Source organism: Mandrillus leucophaeus, unplaced genomic scaffold, assembly GCF_000951045.1.
Source record: "Mandrillus leucophaeus isolate KB7577 unplaced genomic scaffold, Mleu.le_1.0 Scaffold409, whole genome shotgun sequence".
Lineage (NCBI taxonomy): Eukaryota > Metazoa > Chordata > Mammalia > Primates > Cercopithecidae > Mandrillus > Mandrillus leucophaeus.
Genome location: NW_012104354.1, coordinates 681,620 through 698,752, shown reverse-complemented (window position 1 = coordinate 698,752; position 17,133 = coordinate 681,620). Strand labels below are relative to the sequence as shown.

The 17,133-nt window shown below is 44.6% G+C and overlaps 1 protein-coding gene and 1 pseudogene across 2 annotated transcripts in view; one reads left to right on the top strand and one right to left on the bottom strand.

Moving 5' to 3' along the window:
* The window catches only part of MANBA (mannosidase, beta A, lysosomal), a 143,336-nt gene that overhangs the window by 14,695 nt on the left and 111,508 nt on the right, over positions 1-17,133 (top strand). The window lies entirely within an intron of this gene.
* Positions 11,204-11,738, bottom strand: LOC105548316 (annotated as a pseudogene).

The window sequence follows — 17,133 nt, the reverse complement described above, 5'->3', positions numbered from 1 at the left end:
TGAGAGGCAAGGAGTTTAGTGACTCTAAACATAATACCTTTGACCATATGTGGAGAGCCAAGGAACATAATAAAACTGGTTGCTTGCTCCTACGTTCACTGGACAAAGTGATGAAAGAAAAATGATGAGCTCAGGGATTATAACTCCCAGCTTCAGAAGCAGTACTGAGCTTCACCCCTGCTAGATTGCCCTGAGTGAGAGTCTTATCTCCTATAGAGAAAGAGCTGAAACTGTGGAAAAATAGACACAAGCTTTTATCATGTGAGTGGCTGACCTGCCATGAAAGGTGCATGCACAGCCTTTCCAGGTGTCTACTGTTAAAGTGAGGGCATTGATTGGAAAAGAATGGGACCCTGCAACTTGGACTGGGGATGTGTAGGGGGCCTGATGAAGCTGGGGATGCTGAGCTTGTAAACTCTGATGAACCTTTTTTGCCAGAAGAAACAGCTTCTTCATCTCCAGTAGTGGCAACATCCTCTCCCTAACCCATGCTGCCATCAACCTTTCCACCTTTGTCTGAGGAGATAAACCCTGCACTGCCTGAGGCAACAGTGATGGCCTCCTCTGAGGCAGTTGCCAGGCAAAATAATGTTGATTCTCCTCAAGGGCCACCCCCAACACCCCTGTTTAGTCTAGACCTATACCTAGACTAAAGTCGCAGTGGACCCCTAGAGGTGAGGTTCAGAGTGACCCATGAGGAGGTGTGCTACACTAGAAAAGGACTGCTTGAGTTTTCTAATTTATATAAGCAGAAATCTGGAGAACGGGCACAGGAATGGATATTAAGGGTGTGAGATAATGGTGGAAGGAACACGGAGTTGGATTAGGCTGGATTTATTGATTTGAACCCACTAAATAGAGATTCTGCTTTTAATGTTGCAGCTCTGGGAGTTAAAAAAGTTTTAATGGTTCTAATAGTTTATTTGCTTGGTTAGCTGAAATATGGATTAAAAATGGCCCACTGTGAGCAAGCTAGAAATGCCTGATCTCTCTCAGTTTGATGCAGAGGAAGGGATCCAAAGGTTTAGGGAGATTGAATGCTGGAGTGGATTGGTCACTTTAGACCTACCCATCCGAGCTGGGAGGGTTCAGAAGATATACCCTTGACAAATGCTTTGCGAAATAGATTTTTGACGGCAGCAACTGCATCTCTGAAGAGTCCTGTAATTGCTCCTCTGTGTATGTTAGATCTAACAGTGGGAACCGCAGTCACTCAACTACAAAATTTATAGGCCCAGAACCCCTTGAATGAAGGGGAGGCTGGGTCTCCTTGAAAAGGACCCCACTATGCTAGTGACTGTTTATACTGTTAATATTTCTTCCATCCTTCCCCAAGGAGACCCCCAGCCTATTACCAGGGTAACTGCATTGAAGAAAGGGAAATGATCAGACATTTTAGGGACTACTGGACACTGGCTCTGAGCTGACATTGATACTAAGGGACCCAAAATGTCATTGTGGTCCTCCAGTTGAAGTAGAGGCTTATGGAGATCAGGTAATTAATGGAGTTTTAGCTCAGGTCTGACTTATAGTGGGTCCAGTGGGTCCCTGGATTCATCGTGTGGTCATTTCCCAGTGCCAGAATGCATAATTGGCATAGACATACTTAGCAGCTAGCAGAACCTCCACATTGGCTCCCTGACTTATAGGGTGAGGGTTATTATGATGGGAAAGGCCAGATGGAAGCCCTTAGAGCTGCCCCACCTAGAAAAATAGTAAATCAAAAACAATATCGCATCCCTGGAGGGATTGCAAAGATTAGTGCCACCATCAAGGACTTGAAAGTCTCAAGGGTGGTGATTCCCATCACATCCATGTTTAACTCTCCTATTTGGCCTGTGCAGAGGACAGAAGGATCTTGGAGAATGACAGTGGATTGTTATAAACTTAACCAAGTGGGGACTCCAATTGCAGTTGCTGTACTATAAGTGGTTTCATTGCTTGAGCAAATTAACACATCTCCTGGCACCTGGTATACAGTCATTGATTTGGCAAATGGCTTTTTCTCCATTCCTGTCCATAAGGCCCACCAGAAGCAATTTGCCTTCAGCTAGCTAGCAAGGCCAGCAATATATCTTTGCTGTCCTACCTCAGGGATATATCAACTCTCTGGCTTTATGTCATAATCTTGTTTGAAGAGACTTTGATCACTTTCACTTCCACAAGGTATCACACTGGTCCATTATGCTGGACCAGTGTGCTGATTGGATCCAGTGAGCAAGAAGTAGCAAACGTACTGGACTTGGTGGGACATTTGTGTGCCAGAGGATGGGAAATAAATCCAAGTAAAATTCAGGGAACTTCTACCTCAGTAAAATTTTTAGGGGTCCAGTGGTGTGGGGCCTATTGAGATATTGCTTCTAAGGTGAAGGATAAGTTGCTGCATTTGTCCGCTTCTACGACTAAGAAAGAGGCACAATGCCCTGTAGGCCTATTTGGATTTTGGAGGCAACACATTCTGCATGTGGTTGTGTTATTCTGACCCATTTATCAGATGACTCAAAAGGCTGCCAGTTTTGAGAGGGGTCCAGAACAGAAGAAGGTTCTGCAACAGGTCCAGGCTGCTGTGTAAGCTGCTCTGCCACTTGGGCTATATGACCTAGCAGATCCAATGGTGCTTGAGGTTCAGTGGCAGATAGAGATGATGTTTGGAGCCTCTGGGAGGCCCTCATAGTTGAATCATAGCAGAGGCTGCTAGGATTTTGGATCAAGGCTCTGCCATCTTCTGCAGATAACTACTCTCCTTTTGAGAGAGAGCTCTTAGCCTTGTTACTGGGCTTTGGTGGAAACCGAACCTTTGACTATGGGTCATCAAGTCACTATGCGACCTGAACTGCCTATCATGAAGTGGGTGCTTTCTGACCCATCTAGCCATAGAGTGGGTTGTACACAGCAGCATTCCCTCATCAAATGGAAGTGGTATATACGTGATTGGGCTCAAGCAGGTCCTGAAGGCACAATTAAGTTACATGAGAAAGTGGCTCGAAGGCAGAAGTGGCTCACTCCTGCCACCCTGTCTTTTCTCCCCCAGCCTGCACCAGTGGCCTCATGGGGAGTTCCCTATGATCAGTTGACAGAGGAAGAGAAGACTAGGGCCTGGTTCATAGATGGTTCTGCATGATATGGAGGCACCACCTGAAAGTGGACAGCTGCAACACTACAGCCCCTTTCTAGGACATCGCTGAAGGACAGCGGTGAAGGGAAGTCTTCCCAGTGGGCGGGACTTCGAGCAGTGCACCTGGTTGTGCACTTTACATGGAAGGAAAAATGGCCAGATGTGCAGCTATATGTTGATTCATGGGCTATAGCCAATGGTTTGGCTGGGTGATCAGTGACTTGGAAGAAGCATGATTGGAAAATTGTGACAAAATTTGGGGAAGAGGTATGTGGATGGACCTCTCTGAATGGTCAAGAACTATGAAGATATTTGTATCCCATGTAAGTGCTCACCAACGGGTGACCTTGGCAGAGGAGGATTTTAATACTCAACTGATTAGGATGACTCATTCTGTGGATACCACTCAACCTCTTTCCCCAGCCATCCCTGTCATCACCCAATGGGCCCATGAACAAAGTGGCCATGGTGGCAGGGATGGAGGTTATGCTTGGGCTCAGCAATGTGGATTTCCACTCAGCAAGGCTGACCTGGCTATGGCCACTGCTGAGTGTCCAATTTGCCAGCTGCAGAGACCGACACTGAGCCCGTGATATGGCACCATTCCTGGGGGTGATCAGCCAGCTACCTGGTGGCAGGTTGATTATATTGAACCGCTTCCATCATGGAAAGGGCAGAGGTTTGTTCTCACTGGAATGAACTCTTACTCTGGATATGGGTTTGCGTATCCTGCACGCAATGCTTCTGCCAAGACTACCATTCATGGACTCACAGAATACCTTATCCACCATCGCGGTAATCCACACAGCATTGCCTCTGACCAAGGCCCTCACTTTACAATGAAAGAAGTGTGGCAGTGGGCTTGTGCTCATGGAATTCACTGGTCTTACCATGTTTCCTATCATCCTGAAGCAGCTGGATTGATAGAATGGTGGAATGGCCTTCTGTCGTCACAATTACAATGCCAACTAGGTGACGATACTTTTCAGGGCTGCGGCAAAGTTCTCCAGAAGACCGTGTATGCTCTGAATCAGAATTCGATACATGGTACTGTTTCTCCCATAGGCAAGATTCATAGGTCCAGGAATCAAGGGGTGGAAGTGGAAGTGGAACCACTCACCATCACCCCTAGTGATCCACTAGCAAAATTTTCTTTCTGTTCCCGCAACATTACATTCTGCTGGTCTAGAAGTCTCAGTTCCAGAGGGAGAAATGCTGCCACCAGGAGGCACAATGATTCCATTAAACTAGAAGTTAAGATTACCACCTGAACACTTCGGGCTCCTCCTACGTTTAAGTCAACAGGATAAGAAGGGAGTTACAGTGTTGGCTAGGGTGATTGACCCAGACTATCAAGACAAAATCAGTCTACTACTCCACAGTGGAGATAAGGAAGAGTATGCATGGAATACGGGAGATCCCTTGGGGTGTCTCATTGTATTACCATGCCCTGAGATTAAGGTCAATGAGAAACTACAACAGCCCAATCTGGGCAGGACTACAAATGGCCCAGACCCTTCAGGAATGAAGGTTTGGGTCACTTTACCAGGAAAAAAACTGTGACCTGCTGAGGTGCTGTTTGGTAACATGAAGTTCTTCAGTGGTTATTTCTGAGATTTTGTTGCACCCATCACCCAAGCAGTATACAGTGCACCCAGTGTGTAGTCTTTTATCCCTCACCCTCTTCCCATCCTTACCTGCCAGTGTCCAGAGTCCACTATATCATTCTTAAGCCTTTTGCATCCTGATAGCTTAGCTCCTACTTGTAAGTGAGAACATACAATACTTGGCTTTCCATTCCTGAGTTACTTCACTTAGAATAGTGGTCTCCAACTCCACTTTATTTTGTTCCTTTTTATGGCTGAGTAGTATTCCGTATTATGTATAACATATACCACATATAACACAATTTTTGCAATTGCAAGTTGTGCTGCTATAAACATGTGTATCCAAGTGTCTTTTTTATATTATCACTTCTTTTCCTCTGAGTAGGTACCCAATAGTGGGATTGCTGGATCAATGGTAGTTCTACATTTAGTTCTTTAAGGAATCTCCTTAACTGTTTTCCTTAGTTGTACTAGTTTACATTCCATCCAGCAGTGTAAAAGTGTTACTTTTTTTAACCACATCTGTGCCAACATCTGTTTTTTTTTTTTTTTGATTTTTTAATTATGGCCATTCTTGCAGGATAAAGGGGTATCTCATTGTAGTTTTGATTTCCATTTCCCTGATAGTTAGTGATGTTAAACATTTTTTTATTTTTCTGCTACTTATGTATCTATCTTCTTTTGAGAATTGTCTATTCATGTCCTTAGCCCACTTTTTGATGGGATTATTTGATTTTTCTTGCTAATTTATTGGAGTTCCTTGTAGATTCTGGATATTAGTCCTTTGTTGGATGCATAGTTTGTGAAGATTTTCTCCCACTCAGTGTGTTGTCTGTTTACTCTGCTGATTATTTCTTTTGCTGCGCAGAAGCTTTTTAGGTTAGTTAGGTTCCATCTATTTATCTTTGTTTTTGTTTCATTTGCTTTTGGGTTCTTAGTCATGAAGTCTTTTCCTAAACCAGTGTCTAGAAGAGTTTTTCTGATGTTATCTTCTAGGTTTTTTTAAATGGTTTCAGGTCTTAGATTTAAGACTTTGATCTATCGAGTTGATATTTATATAAGGTGAGAGATGAGGATCCAGTTTCATTCTTCTGCATGTGTCTTGCCAATTGTCCCAGCATCATTTGTTGAATAGGGTGTCCTTTCCTTACTTTATCTTTTTGTTTCTTTTGTCAAAGCTGTAAGTATTTGGCTTTATTTCTGGGTTCTCTATTCTGTTCCACTGGTCTATGTGCCTGGTTTTATACTTGTAGCATGCTGTTTTTGTGACTATATCCTTACAGTAGAGTTTGAAGTCAGGTAATGTGATGCCTCAGGATTTATTCTTTTTGTGTAGTCTTTCTTTGGCTATGTGGGCTCTTTTTGAGTTTTATATGAATTTTAGGTTTGCTTTTGTGAGTTCTGTGAAGAATGATGATGGTATTTTGATGGGACTTGTACTGAATTTATAGATTGCTTATGACAGTATGGTCATTTTCACAATATTGATTTTATTCATTCATGAGCATGGGATGTGTTTCCATTTGTTAGTGTTATCTATGACTTCTTTCAGCAGTGTTTTGTAGTTTTCCTTGTAGAGGTCTTTCATGTCCTTGGTTAGGTATATTCCTAAGTATTTTATTTTATTTTATTTTTTTGCAGCTATTGTAAAACGGGTTGAGTTCTTGATTTGATTCTCAGCTTGGTCGCTGTTGGTGTGTAGGAGTGCTACTGATTTGTGTACATTGATTTGGTATTCCAAAACTTTCCTGAATTTATTTTTCAGGTAAGGAACTCTTTGGATGAGTCTTTAGGGTTTTCTGTGTATATGATCATATCATCAGTGAACAGCAACAATTTTACTTCCTCTTTACTGATTTGGATGCCCTTTATTTCTGTCTGTTGTCTGATTGCTCTGGCCAGGTCTTCCAGTACTATGTCAAAGAGAAGTGGTGAAAGTGGGCATCCTTGTCTTGTTCCAGTTCTCAGGGGGAATACTTTCAACTTTTCCCTGGTCAGTACAATGTTGGCTGTCGGTTTGTTGCAGATGACTTTTATTTCCTTAAGGTATGTCCCTTCTATGCCAATTTTGCTGAGGATGTTAATCATAAAGGATGCTGGACTTTCTCAAATGCTTTTTCTGCATTTGTTGAGTTGATCATATGATTTTTGTTTTTAATTCTTTTTTTATGTGGATGTATCACATTTATTGACTTGCATATGTACCTGCCTCCCTGGTATGAAACCCATTTGATCATGGTGTACTATCTTTTTGGTATCCTGTTGGATTTGGTTAGCTAGTGTTTTGTTGAGCTCTTTGCAGCTATGCTTATCAGGGATATTGGTCTGTAGTTTTTGTTTGTTATATCCTTTTCTCATTTTGGTATATGCTAATACTGGCTTCATATGATTATTTAGGGAGAATTCCCTCTTTCTCTATTTTTTGGAGTATTTTCAGTAGGATTGGTACCAATCTTTCTTTGAACATCTGATCGAATTCAACTGTGAATCCATTTGGTCCTGGACTTTTTTTTGGTCAGCAGTTTTTAAATTACTGTTTCAACCTCACTACTTGTTATTGGTCTGCTCAGAGTTTCTATTTCTTCCTGTTTCAATCTGGAAAGATTGTTTATTTCCAGGTGTTTATCCATTTCCTCTAGGTTTTCTAGTATGTGCACATAAAGATGTTCTTAGTAGCCTTGAATGATCTTTTGTATTTCTGTGGTATCAATTGTAATATCTCCCGTTTCATTTCTAATTGAGCTTATTTGGATCTTCTCTCTTCTTGATTAATCTCACTAGTGGTCTATCAATTTCATTTATCTTTTCACAAAACCATTTTTTGTTTCATTTATCTTTTTTCCTTCCCTTGTTCAGTTCTGTTGTTGAAACTCTCCAGTGTATTTTGCATTTCTCTAAGTATGTCTTTCATTTTCAGAAGTTGTGATTGTTTTTTCTTTATTATATCTGTTTCTCTGGAGACCTTTTCATTAATATCCTGCATTGTTTTTTAAATTTCTTTAAGTTGGTTTTCACCTTCCTCTGGTGCCTGCTTGAGTAGCCCGATAATCAACCTTCTGAATTGTTTATTTGGCAGTTCAGAGATTTCTTCTTTGTTCGATCCATTGCTGGAGAGCTAGTGTGATCTTTTGGGGGTGTTATAGAACCTTGTTTTGTCATATTACCAGAGTCACTCTAACTGGTTCCTTCTCATTTGGGTAGACTGTTTCAGTGGAAAGATTTGGAACTCAAGAGTTGCTGTTTAGATTGTTTTGTCCCATGGGGTAATCCCTTGATGTGGTGCTCTCCCCCTTCCCCTAGGGACGGGGATTTCTGAGAGCCAGACTGCAGTGATTGTTATTGCTCTGCGAGTCTAGCCACCCAGCAGGGCTACTGGCCTGCAGGCTGATGCTGGGGATTGTCTGCAAAGAGTCCTGTGATGTGATCCATGTTCAGGTCTCCTAGCCATGGAGACCAGCACCTGCTCCAGTGGAGGTGGCAGGGGAATGAAGCGACATCTGTGGAAGTCCTTGGTTGTAGCTTCGTTTAGTGCACTGGCTTTCTCAAATGCTGGTTATGCTAGCAGTGAAGTTGTTGTGTGAACAGACTCAGTACTTCTGGTTAACCAGGATATTGCAGGCAGTGGAATTACTTGTTTTCTTCTTTAGAGCAGGGTTGTTCTTTTATCAGTTTGAGTTGATTGGTCTCTGGCCAGGAGGTGGCCCTTTCAAGAAAGCACTAGCTGCAGTAGTAGAAGGGGGATATAATCTTGCCCTACATTGGCCAGGATGAGTACTTGGGTTTCTCAGGTGATGGGCAGGGCCATAGAGGTCCCAAGGGTTTATGTCATTTGTCTTTGGCTACCAGGTCTGGTAGAGAAAATCCATCAGGTGAGGACAGGGTTAGGCGGGTCTGAGCTCAGACTCTTTTTGAGTGGGGCCTGCCATGGCCACTATGGGGTTCTCAGGCTAATGGAATTATGTTGCCAGGGGGATTATGATTGCCTCTGCTGCATCACACAGGTCACTAGGGAAGTGGGGAAAAGCCAGCACTGACAGGCCTTACCCGGCTGGGTGCGGTGGCTCACGCCTGTAATCCCAGCACTTTGGGAGGCTGAGGCGAGTGAATCACGAGTCAGGAGATCGAGACCATCCTGGCTAACACAGTGAAACCCCATCTCTACTAAAAATACAAAAAAGTTAGCTGGGCGTGGTGGCGGGCGCCTGTAGTCCCAGCTACTTGGGAGTCTGAGGCAGGAGAATGGCGTGAACCCGGGAGGCAGAGCTTGCAGTGAGCAGAGATCGTGCCACTGCACTCCAGTCTGGGCGACAGAGCGAGACTGTGTCTCAAAAAACAAAACAAAGCAAAACAAAAAGACAGGCCTGACCCAGCTTCCATGAAGCCAGCAAGACCAGTCTCACTCCTAGTGTGCCCCCCCAACAGCATTGAGTTTATATCAGTTTATATCCAGGCATCTGGTGAGCAGGGCTGAGATCTTGCCCCAGGCTATAAGCCTCCCTGCTGAGAAAGCAAGCATGGTTCTCAGGCCTCACCCCTCCCCACCTGCTCACACCTTTGGCCGTACCCATATCTGTACTTCCTGTTCACCACCCCCAAGCTCCTGGATTCTGCTCAGGAAGATTTGTGCTTGTCGAAAATATTGCAAAGTTCATCCGGGAGCTTCCTTCACCCTGTGACTCCCCTCCAGTTCTCCTGGGTGCCTTCCCTTCCCCAAAGACCTCTGTGAGATAGGCCAGGAGTGGCTTCCCTGAGCTCGAGCTGGGGACTCGCTCTTTCCGGTGCTTCTTTTCTCAGTACTGTTATATTTTGCTTGGCTCCTGAAATCCCAAGTCTGACATTGGTCTGAAGCAGAATTGGGGAGCAGAAAAGCTATACCTGGTTAAGTAGTCTCTATATCTATAATCAGGCATAATGATGGAGTCCAGAAGCTTACTGAGAAAATGAGACTGATGATATTGTCATTTGCATGCTCTGATGACACATGGTTTGTTGATGTACAGTAAACAGAGTAAATACGGTGTCAATTATAAATAACTAGCCGAGGCGCACACATGGCATGTTTGTTTCATGGTTGCTGCTTTATAAGTAGCACTGACGTTGTAAATGTTGATGGTGTTGTGACGTTAACGGTAGTACTAGGTAATGACTAAGTATATGGACCCTGGAGCCATCTTTCCTGGTTCTGAGTCAGTCCTCTACCACTTAATAGCCATTTGAGTATGGGCCTCGTAGTCTTTGTTGATAAATGGGGATGATAATAGTACCTACTCCAGTAGGGTCACAGGCAGTAACTTTTAACTATTATTGTTGTTGTTGCAGTTACCAGCTGGTATAAACGTGTAAGTATATGCAGCATGAGATGTTTTAGTATAGTTCAAAGAATTCAGACCTTGGTGTTAGACTAGGTTGGCTTCTTTCCTCAGTGTATATACTTCTGCTTAGTTGTGGGACCTCAAGAAAGCTACTTCACTTTTTGGAGCGTTAGTTTCTTCCTCTATTAAATGGTATTTACTGTACATGTTTATTATGAAGATAAGAGTGTATGAGTGCCTACTTTAGAGGCTGATGTGTAGTAAATGGTTGACAAATGATACTCTTATTTGTTTTAGGGTTCATGGGTTTGCTTAACAACTCAGACTGATATGGGTCCTTAGTCATGAGAGGTAACCCTGAGCTGCTATTTGCTCTAAATAAGGCTCAGAATTTCAGTATGATCAAATAGGGTCAGACCAATCTGGAACCAAATTAAGTTGGTTGATTAGCATTTGGAATAGTAATTTTAAATGTAATTTAAACCTCTGTAACTTTTTTTTTTTTTTTGGTATTTTCTCTTAGTAAGAGAAAAATTTTTAATAGACTATTTTTTTTTTCAGCATGCATGTCAGTTTATTCACCACACTTCCACCAGGAACTCTCACTGGTTAGGGAATGAAAGAATTGAAGGAATGGGGGATGTACAGGTGGAAGTAAAAGGCACACCTTGAGTGTGCTATGATGGGTTGAAGGGTTGAAAAGAGGTTGGTCTGAAATTGATGAGCCTCCGATTTCAGAAGCTCAGGAAGTTTGTGCCCAGGAACTATGCATGCCTTCAGCCAAATCCCCTGCACCTGATGGAGAAGAAGCAGGCATTGCCTACCCTGGCCTGGGCCGTCTGCTGGCTCTCATGTCAGGCATTTTCTGGGCCTGACTGTTGCAGCTAGTGGGATCACTAACATTGCATGGCCATGGCGTCTTGGCCTAAACAAACAGGTGAGGCCTGGCTCTGTCTACACAGCAGCAAAAAAAGGTGACTGATTAGCAGGAGATCCGTAGTGCACAAATAATGGGAGAGGGTGTGCTTTTCAGCATTAGACAATAACTCCAAAATGTAGTGTAAACTCACAAGGAGGGGGTGACTCAAGGCTGGACACATGACTAAGTAAGAAAATGTGACTCTGTAAGCTGACCCAACTTCTGAACAAACCTCCTAATACAGTCACAGTGTGTTTCAGTCCCCTTGACTCTAAACCATCACAGAAGCAGAAGGAGGAGGAAGTGGTGGACTGCCCAGCTGGAGCCTGGGAACTGTCATGACTGTCTAGATCTCTGAGGTCAGAGGGCGTCACAGCTTCCTCAGATGCTAAGCCTGGGACGGAGGGGGAGAACAGGACATAGATTCCCAGGAGGGCTGTCCCCATGTCCCTCTCCCTGCCCGTCTGGCTCCTTGGGCCTCCTCTTTTACTGCTTCTTCTTGGTCTCTTTCTTGGGCCTGTTGTTCACAGAAGGAACAGTAGCCTTGGGCTTCCTTGTCACCTCAGCACTTCTGAGCTCTGATGGTTCAGCATCTGCCTCATGGGACTTGAGAATGGGTATGATGAGGGCCAGCACACAGATGAGTTGGAAGATGGCTCCCAGGAAGAGTCCATACCATAGCGGGTTCTCCAGGAAAGTGGGCTCGGGCACCTCTGGAGGTGAGAAGTCTAGGTCAGAGGCCATGGCCCAAGTTGCTTGCTGCCTGACGTCTCTTCTGACTCACCACTCTTCAGAGCCAACTCTCGCACTGCTGCCCCACTCCCCCGGAAGAGCAGACTTTGTAGGTTCATGGCAAAATTGAACAGAAAGTACAGAGGGTTCTCACATACCTCCTGCCTCCTTGCATGCATAGCATCCCATTCTTCAACATTCCCCACCAGAGTGGTACACTTGTTAGAATCAATGAAGAGACTTGATACGTCTTTATCACTCCAAGTCCACACTTTACATCAGGGTTCATTCTTGGTTGTACATGTGGGTTTGGACAAATGTAATACAAATGACTTGTATTCACCATTGCAATATTGTAAAGAATAACTTCACTGCCATAAACATTCTCTGTGCTCTGTTTATTCATGCCTTCCTCTACTTAACCCATGGTAACCACTGATCCTTTCACTGTCTCCATAGTTTTTTCTTTTCCATGTCAAAAGACAAAATTACAACAAATGTAGTTGAAGATAAAATTGTTTTTTATTTGTCATTCATGAATCAGGAAAGCATCCATTCTACAAAATACAATGAGCACTTTCATGGAAGTATAGTGGGTTTGTAAGGAACAAATAAACAGAACAGTAGGAAAAAAACTGATTGATTAACATGAGATTACTTCAGGTTACTTTTCTAGAAAGGGTAAAAGCAGAGAGAACTGGCCAGTGTGGTGACTTACGTCTGTAATCTCAGCATTTTGGGAGGCCAAGGTAGGAGGATTGCTAGAGCTAAGGATTTTGAGACCAGCCTTGGCAACATAGTAAGATCCCCATCTCTACAAAAAAATAAAAATAAAAAATTAGCTGGGCATGGTGGCATACACCTGTAGCCCCAGCTTCTCAGGAGGCTGAGCTGGGAGGATTGCTTGAGCCCAGGAGGTTGACTCTGTAGTGAACCATGGTTGTGCCACTGCACTCTGACCTGGGTGACACAGCAGAGCAAAACCTGTTTCAAAAAAATGCAGAGAGAACTTCCTTACTCAGGTGAACTGGAATCTCAAGTTTTCAGGAAAAACTGGTCTGTTTGCGGATCTACCTGCTTCGTTAAAGTTTCATTTTGATTAAGTGGTACTTAGCATGAGTGACTATTTTGGTTTGATCTGCTCTGCTGAGGCCTAGTACAGGAGCTCAGTCAACAACAGCCTCTTATAATTTTTATTTAACATTCAGAATGTCATATAGTTGAAATCATACATTTTGTAGCTTTTTCAGATAGGTCTCTTTAAAGTAAGATAAAATTTTAACCTATAAATTATGTTTGTGTTGAAAAAATATATCTGGGAAGATTGCCCTCTTGAACCAACTTGCAAATTCCTTCAGGGAGCTGGGAGACGGGAAGGGGACTTATGCCCTGCCAACCAGATCATCAGCCAGAGCCTGGGCTTAGTGTGTTGATGTGTTGTGGCTGAATTGCTCTCACACCTTCCTTCTCATGATATTTTTAACTGTATTGGACTAAGTCCACAGTGTAGAGTTATAAATAGGGCTTGGGGGAGTGACATGGTCATGCTAATAATTAGGTGCCTCTTCAGACCTGCATCTGTAAATATGTGTTCCATGTTTGTTCATTGGAGAGGCCGAGTCCTGTGTGGGAGAAGAGCAGAAAAGAAAGCAAGTTGGCTGGGCTTGGCACATGGCATTTAACAGAACAAAACCTTACCATTAACCAGACCTTAAAAGCCAGTTTGGTGATTACCTGTTATTTTAAATCTCATCAGTCAGTCACTCTCTCCCCTAGTAGCTTATCAAAATATTTCTTTCGGTTAGGATCAATTTCTGGCAGATACCTATCTTGATCTTGATACACACCCAGTGTTGTAGTGCCTCTTACAGTTTTGCCCTGGGCAACTGCGTAACTGGCCCATTGCCAGCCTAACGTGGTCATCCGGCTCTTACCTGTGTGGAACTTAGTGTTGGCTTTTCCTTCTCGACTTAGAGTTATGGTACTTAAGGAAATACTTGAATCTGTCCCTGACAAAGGAGGGGAAGCCCCTCCATGCCTGCACGATTTCCTTCTATATATTGTTCATGGATAGATGAACTGAAAAGATTTGTTTGCCACTTTCTGTTCTGCCTCCTGTCTTGAGTCTTCCTCTGGGAGATAAAGAGTGGAAAGAGTCCAGATATGGTGGCTCACGTCTGTAATCCCAGCACTTAGGGAGGCTGAGGTGGGCAGATCACCTGAGGTCAGGAGTTCGAGACCAGCCTGACCAACATGATGAAAACCCATGTCTACTAAAAACACAAAAAAAATTAGCCAGGTGTAGTGATGCATGCCTGTAATCCAAGCTACTAGGGAGGCTGAGGCAGGAGAATCGCTTGAACCTGGGAGGTGGAAGTTGCAGTGAGCTGGGATTGCGCCATTACACTCCAGCCTGGGCAACAAGAGCAAAACTCCATCTCAGGAAAAAAAAAAAGTGGAAAGGGATAGGAGAAGAAAGACTTAAGGATTTATGAAGAGGCAGACTTGGGTCTAGACACTGAGATGGAGCAACATCTATGAACATCTAGGAGGCCAGTCATCTTGGGCAGGGGTTAACAAATGTGTTCAGTAAAGAGCTAAATACTAAATATTTTAGACTTCCAGGGCCAGATGGTCTCCATCATGTCTACTCAACTCTGCCACTATAGCATGAAAGCAGCCATATGTAAAATGTAAAGGAAAAGGCATGGCTGTGCTCTAGTAAAACTTTATTTATGGGCACATGTCCATTATTACTTAGCTTGCTAGCCACACAGAAACATGTAGTGAGCTGCATGTGGCCTGTGGGTGGCAGTTTGCTGTGAGGTAGGATAATATAAGAAACCTGATGTTAATAAGTTTTGTAGTATCTGTGCTGCCTGTGTATTCTCTGTAGAGATCCTTTTCGTGCTCACTTAGCGAAGTGAAAATAACTGGAAATGCTAAATGAATCCAGTGAGTGGAAGGGAGTTGTGCTGACTTTTGGGCAGTGGAGAAGTATTCCCCCTGGAGGCCGGCTGGGATAGTGGCAGCAAAAAGCAGAGTGAGAACCACAGGGCAATGAGAGACTGCTGGCTACACACCATAGATTCAGTCTGTCATTCATTCTCTGCCGATACCTTGGTGGTTTTGTGTTTGGTTTTAAAAGGGGAAGCCAATCTTTTTTTTTTTTTTTTTTAAATTATTTCAGCAAAGCAATTTTCTTCTGCAGAAGGGTGCCACTTGCGTCACTCAAGATCGCAAGAGCACAGAGAACAAAGGAGACCAGGGGTTTTTATCCTTAATGCAGTTCCTATCTCTGTGCCACTCCCCCATGGACTGGGGTTGGATCGCACAATTTGAGCTGACCCGATTGGCTATTTGTACATATTGTTTTGAATACAGAAGGGGAGGAGGACAGAGGTGGAGCGTGTGAGACGTGCAGTTTCAGGGGAACATGGGGTACAGGTAACCAAGGGAACAGATGTGAGTTATTGACTAGAGCTGATGGGAAGAGGGTAGGCTGTTTACGGTAACTAGGGGCAAGGAAGAACAAGAAAGTTGAGTTTGAGAACAAAGGATAAGGAAATTAACAAGCTAAACTCTATAAGAGAAACTCAGAAGACTTATTGTATCTTACATGATAGTTGAAGAAGCATCTGTAGGGAATCCAGAAGGAGCATTCATGAAGGTATTACAAGCCCGGAAAAAGCACATGAGCACTGAGCTGACTATTGAGCCGGAGATGGCCTCAGACAGCAATGGCATCAACTTGTCAGGCTTTGGGAGTGAGCAGCTGGACATCAATGACGCACTAAATTACGTCTTGCCTTATTTCTTATAGAAAAATCTGTAAGATGTAGACTCAATGTTGTTACTGTTAGGGACCCAGGAACAGCTGCCCCAGGAACCGCCTCCCTGCCATAGTGCAGCTGACCCTTACCCTGAATACTCTGCAACTGCATTCCTGAACCCTTATCTAAGTGCCACAGCAAGGTCACCAGACTTGCTACACTAAGCAAACCCTACTTATAACCCTGCAGGCGGCACAGGGAAGGTCACGAGAAACGTGGATAAATCACAAGAAACGTGGATATACCCTCTTGTAAATTCCTCCGGTCATGAGATGATATGTGGTAAAGTTAACTGACAAGACCAAGAAGCAGCTTCTCCGCTCCTTCTGGGATCTCCATCTGGTTCGACCTTCCTGCCCCCACTTCTGCCTCCACCATGTCTGTCAGGGTGACCCAGAAGTCCTACAAGGTGTCCACCTCTGGGCCCCGGGCCTCCAGCAGCCACTCCTACATGAGTGGGCCCGGTGACCACATAAGCTCCTTGAGCTTCTCCCAAGTGGGCAGCAGCAGCTTCCGGGGTGGCCTGGGTGGAGGCTATGGTGGGGCCAGTGGCATGGGAGGCATCACCGCCATCACGGTCAGCCGGCGCCTGCTGAGCCCTCTTAACCTGGAGATGGACCCCAACATCCAGGCTGTGCATACCCAGGAGAAGCAGCAGATCAAGACCCTCAACAACAAGTTTGCCTCCTTCATAGACAAGGTATGGTTCCTGGAGTAGCTGAACAAGATGCTGGAGACTAAGTGGAGCCTCCTGCAGCAGCAGAAGACAGCTCAGAGCAACATGGACAACATGTTCGAGAGCTACATCAACAACCTTAGGCGGCAGCTGAAGACTCTGGGCCGGGAGAAGCTGAAGCTGGAGGCGGAGCTTGGCAACATGCAGGGGCTGGTGGAGGACTTCAAGAACAAGTATGAGGATGAGAACCATAAGCGTGCAGAGGTGGAGAATGAAATTGTCCTCATCAAAAGGATGTGGATGAAGGTTACATGAACAAGGTAGAGCTGGAGTCTCGCCTGGAAGGGCTGCCTGATGAGATCAATTTCCTCAAGCAGCTATATGAAGAGGAGATCTGGGAGCTGCAGTCCCAGATCTCGGACACATCTGTGGTGCTGTCCATGGACAACAGTCTCTCCTTGGGCATGAACAGCATCATTTCTGAGGTCAAGGCGCCATACGAGGAGATCGCCAACTGCAGCCAGGCCAAGCTGAGAGCATGTACCAGATCAAGTATGAGGAGCTGCAGACGCTGGCTGGGAAGCACAAGGATGACCTGTGGTGTACAGAGACTGAGATTTCCGAGATGAACCGGAACATCAGCTGACTCCAGGCTGAGACTGAGGGCCTCAAAGGCCACAGGGCTTCCCTGGAGGCCCGCATTGCAGATGCCGAGCAGCGTGGGGAGCTGGCCTTTAAGGATGCCAATGCCAAACTGTCCGAGCTGGAGGTCTCCCTGCAGCGGGCCAAGCAGGACATGGCGTGGCAGCTGCTTGAGTACCAGGAGCTGATGAACGTCAAGCTGGCTCTGGACATCGAGATAGCCACCTACAGGAAGCTGCTGGAGGGCGAGGAGAGCTGGCTGGAGTCTGGGATGCAGAACATGAGTATCTATACGAA